The following is a 5,581-nucleotide window of genomic DNA, read 5'->3' as shown; positions in this document are numbered from 1 at the left end:
AAAAATCCTAACTTGCCTTTGTTAAGCAACTTGAGTTTATAGATATGGATATGGTTGTGATTTACTAGGTAGACCATCACATTTGGGCTGTTCCTTTTTTGAAACCCCGGTCAGAAAAATAAGAAGGTAATTCATATATGCTGGATTTTTTTTTTTTTTTTTTGAGACAGAGCCTTGCTGTTGTCTAGGCTGGAGTGCAGCGGCACAATCACAGCTCACACTGAAGCCTTCAACTCCTGGGCTCAAGCAATCCTCCTGTAGCTCTCAAGTAGTAAGGGCTACAAGCCTGCACCACCACAGCTGGCTATTTTTAAATTTTTTATAGAGACGAGGTGTCACTATGTTGCCCAGTCTGGTCTCAAACTCCTGACCTCAAGAGATCCTCCCACCTCAGCCTCCCTTAGTGTTGGGATTACAGGCATAAGCCCCCACCCCTAGCCTGGAACTCTTATGTCAGTCATAGAAGATGATTTCAGAGAGTACAAGCTAATATGGCTAATTTCTTTTGCATGAACTCAAAATTTCCGGGTATTTTTCTCTGTAATTCTAGGAATTAACCTTGTAAAATAGTATATTTCAGGGAAATGTTGGTTAAAAAAATGTAGCATGCATTTTGAGATGTTTTAAGTTTCCAGAAAGCTTGGCTGTTGTGTAGTTCTCATGAAAAAGTGATACCATGGGCTTCTGAATGATAATTATTCTGACACGAAGCAGCAGCAGGCCTGAGCCCTCTTGCAAATGCAATGCCAGGTAGACTACTTTTTTAAAGAAATAAAAAGTCAGTTTTAACCACCTGCACATCTTCAGAAGTTGTGAAACGCTAGGACCTGTAAAAACTGACTTCCCATTCTGGTTTCTAGGAAACGTTTTAGTTCTCATCAGAATAAGACTTTATGATCTCAGACCCTCTCTCCTCCACTTTCTCTTCCCCAATTTCATTCTCTCTTTGAAAAAAGTCCACTGGATTCTGAAGCTGTTCAACTCCTCACGGCATATTTAGATGGCTTGTTTTGCAATGTTTCTCATGATTCCATTTTATGAGCCTTTGAATCTTCATTAGAAGTGTAATGCTTGCAGGTACAGCCCCAATGAAATAATTTGGGGATTTCCAACTTTTCTTCCCTATTGGCAGTTTAAAAGCAAAGAACTAAAGGAGTTAGGATGAAGGGTGGTTATTAACTCATCTTACTAAATGTTGGCTCTGAAGTATTTAATAACAAATGAGTTGCAGAGAAGAAATTGCTTCTTTGTGGGCAAATCTATGTGTTCACTTATTTTCCAGGACACCCAGCCTTACCGGTGAATGGTACACAGCTAAAGGAAAGAAAGGGTTCGGAAGGAATGAAAGGATTTTAAAGATTGGCTGTTGCAAGCTCATTTCTAGTCATTTGATTTTCCAGGGCAGTATAGTTTCTCAATTCTGTTCACATGGGTCGTTATGAAAATGTTTATGTTAGGAAATTAGGCAGTTAACTTATTTTCTTCTGAGTACTGTACTTCCATTTTAGGAGAGTGTGCGTGAGAGAAAGGAAAAAAGAGAGGGAGAGAGAGACAGAGAGAGGGAGGGAGGGAGGGAGAGGGAGAGACTGAGACAGAGACAACAAAGCATGGAAGAAAATGAGAAAGACAAAGGAGAATCAGAAGGGCAGACAGAGAGAATGAATCCTTGTTTCATTTCAGGGACAAAAATTGCTCTCAAAGTTGTAGTTACACACACATGCACACTCACACACACACACACACTCACACACACACCATCTATAGTTAATCGACTAAAGTCTGAAAAGTGTAAGGATAACAGAGTCTCTGAGACTGCATGTATGTTCATGTTCTAGGAAAGAAAGGGGAGGTGAATGTGCTTAGCATGGCCATTGGGCTGATGCAAGTAACCAGCGGCAATAACAGTTTCTTATTGAGTGGGATGCAGAAAGACGGGAAGTAGGATGATTGTCCATGCAGTGGATGGGGGCATCAGTGTTCTGAACATTCTCTTCTGGAGATGGTGAGAGCTCATATTTACTGAGAATACTGGATTCTATGCACTTGATATCAACGGACATCTAAACTTCCAAGCATTCCTCTCCAGATAGGTGCTGGAGTTTTCTTTGCTTTGAAGATGAGCTTTTTCCTCTTCTGGGGATGATGTCTAGAGGCACTCAGAATGGTCCAGTGATTGACAAACCATCGTAGGGTTTCCCACAATACAGCTTCTCACTAAACTCGGCTCCCCAGAATCCATGATAGTAGAATTGTTTACTTTTATACCAAGAAGGTTGGGAAAGCACCAAAATCTGTATGTGGCGTGTTCAAGGTGTTGCTGCTGTGAGACCTAAAATCTTAAGAGCTTGTCCAAAACACAGAAGCATGTTGGCAGGGACTATGGTGGTTCCATGTGCACTAAATGTGTCTGTGGAGGGATCAAGCATGCTTTCCTTATTCAGCAGTAGAAAATCGTCAAAGTGTTCAAGCACAGAGGCAGAAAGGGAAATTTAAAATAAAACTTCTTTTAATTAATAAAAATTAAAAGACTTAAAGAAAAAACATGGGGATGCAGAGGCACAGAGAGGTTCATTAACTTACCCAGGGGTTGTTGGATGGTGGAGGTCAAGCTATCAAACCTAAGTGGTCAGGCATTGGAGCTGAGTCCTGTCCATTCAGCTGTGTTGCCATGAACTCAATTTTGCTACCTGTAGGAGGTCAAGATTTTTATCATTCTTAACAACAGCTTTTCATTTGCTTCAGAACGTGAGCTCTGTCCCAGAAGAAATAATTTTCAGTAACCATATCAAGACACTGGTGCCATGAATGGTAAAAGCTGATCATGCCTTCAGGAAGTAACAAAGGAAAAGCTGTACATACTAGTTTAGGTCAGAAGGGAGCAGTGGTAGAGAAATAGTGGTCATGGAGGGTATCTGAGAAAGAAAGACTATGTTCAAATGCACAGCGGAGTTTTGTGGCATGACATGTCATGCCCGACCCAGGCTGGGTTACCTGGTGCTGCAGGACCAGGCGTGTAGGGGCCACAGGAATGGCATGGCCACCGGGTCCTGCCTCATGTATCTACCCTCCTCGGCACCAGAGAGGCAGCTTTTAAAAGATTCTGTGTTTAGCTTTGAAGCCTGACGTTTCCCAGGTCAATATTGAGCTCAGGGATTGGGGACGAATAAGGAACCCTGGAAAGCTCATTTCACTGAGGCATCCTTCTGATGTTTAACTTTTAGTTTTGCTTTTCTCTCTAACCCTGGATTGAAGTTCTTTTAAAATCTTAAAGCTATAAGCCTACTCTGTCACTCTGTGGCATCTTCATAGATCTCTGAGCAGTTTATAGAGGGGACAGCATTATTCTTCAAAGTTGTTCAGAGAGCCAGCGGCACTTGGGTAAGTTGGGGTAATGGTTAAAACACAGGATCCTGGGTCTCCCCTGCCAGCCACCCCCACCCACTGAATCAGCACTGCAGGAAAAAGGCCAGGGAAAGGACTGCGGTCAATTGTCAGAGGGTTATTTGCACGAGAAATGTTTACAAACCACCTTTTGACAAGTTTCATGGCTTACAAGGATACATTTATTGCATAACAATAATTAAAGGTGTTTCTGCCCAAGGAATGATACGAAATATCACTAGTACAGCCATGAACGTGGAAAGGAACTGCTCCTGCCATGAGGAGGACCCATACTTATCAAATGACCTCTGCATGTGGGTAGAATAGAGACATGAAACCACAGTCAAAACTGGGACAGCCTCTCACTGCCCTTTGTGAGTTGTACCTCAGAAAAGTTGGAGATAGGATCTTTGAAACGCTATTTTCCTATTCGGATAAATTGCCATGTCCCCCTTCACAGATATTTTGACTCATAGATATTTAACTAAAACATTTTTGTTTTGTTTTCTTTTGTTTGAGACAGTCTCGCTCTGTCACCCAGGCTGGAGTGCAATGGCAGTCTCAGATCACTGCAACCTCTGCCTCCCAGGTTCAAGTGATTCTCCTGCCTCAGCCTCCCGAGTAGCTGGGATTACAGGTGTCTGCCACCACCCCCGGCTAATTTTTGTATTTTTGGTAAAGATGGAGTTTCACCTTACTGACCAGGCTGGTCTCAAACTCCTGATCTCGTGATCTGCCCACCTCAGCCTCCCAAAGCAATGAGATTACAGGCATGAGCCACCATGCCCAGCCTCAAAATAGTGTTTTAAACACAAATTTGGGATATTTGAACTTTTAAAGAACTCACATCAAAGTCTTAAATATTTGTATAAGGTTGGTGCAAAAGTAATTGCTGCTTTTGCCATTGAAAGTAATGACAAAAATGGCAGTGACTTTTGCACCAACCTGATAATTCCTTGTAGGCCATAAGGGTAACTTTTGACAGTGTAAAGCAAGACAGCACTGACTTTGTGGGAAATTTCAACCAGGATTAATAGTGATCTCATAGGGGAATGGAGTGATTAAAAACAGAAACAGAAGTGTTGTTTGTTTTATTTATTTAGAAGAAATAGCTGGGGCAGTGTAATTCCAACATTCTGGGAGGCTGAAGTAGGTGGATTGCTTGAGTTCAGGAGTTTGAGACCAGCCTGGGCAACATAGCGAGACCCTGTCTGTACAAAAAATTTAAAAAGTAGCTGAGTGTTGTGGCACGTGCTTATCATCCAGCTACAAGGGAGGGAGAGGTGGTCTGCCCAGAAGGTCAAGGCTGCAGAGAGCTATGATTATGCCACTGCACTCCAGCCTGAGCCACAGAGGGAGACTCTGTCTTAATGTAAATATCTGGTAAATAATGAGAAGAGTATGAATTTTGAAAATTCCACGCCTATAATCCCAGCACTTTGGGAGGCTGACGTGGGTGGATCACGAGGTCAAGAGATCAAGACAATTCTGGTCAACATGGTGAAACCCCATCTCTACTAAAAATACAAAAATTAGCTGGGCATGATGGTGTGTGCCTGTAGTCCCAGCTACTCAGGAAGCTGAGGCAGGAGAATTGCTTGAACCCAGGAGGCAGAGGTTGTGGTGAGCAGAGATCGCACCATTGCACTCCAGCCCCTATGTAACAAGAGTGAAACTCTGTCTCAAAACAAACAAACAAACAAAACAATTAAAAGGAAACAATTCACAGTGGAGAGACATTTCCTATGTGCAGAATAAGGGGTTTTCATTGCTACTGCAGAGTGAATGAAGAATAGCAATAGCAATGCTGTTTTGGGACAGTGGTTAAAATGTAGAATACATGTGGGATCCTGGACCTTTCCTTGATTCAGTGTTATAAGAGCCATCCCTTATCAACCATTCCTATGACAACTGGGAACTAATGTTTTCAAACACAGTCACATCTGTGATGGTTCAACTGGAGAAGGGATACCTAGAAATCAACATTGCTCAGAGCTAGGGTTACCAAATATTCCATGGGAAATACAATAAAATTTCACTCATCACTTATCTAAAGTTCAAGTGTTACTAGCTATACTGCATTTTTATTTGCTAAATCTGGTGACTCTACTCACTAGAAAAATGAAATATGGTAGTTGCATTTTAAGAGAATCAGGATTTTGAGAACAATTACTTTCCACGATTAATAACAGCCTCCCCT

The sequence above is a fragment of the Cebus imitator genome, unplaced genomic scaffold (assembly GCF_001604975.1).
Source record: "Cebus imitator isolate Cc_AM_T3 unplaced genomic scaffold, Cebus_imitator-1.0 Scaffold41, whole genome shotgun sequence".
Lineage (NCBI taxonomy): Eukaryota > Metazoa > Chordata > Mammalia > Primates > Cebidae > Cebus > Cebus imitator.
Note: the sequence above shows the minus strand (reverse complement) of the source record.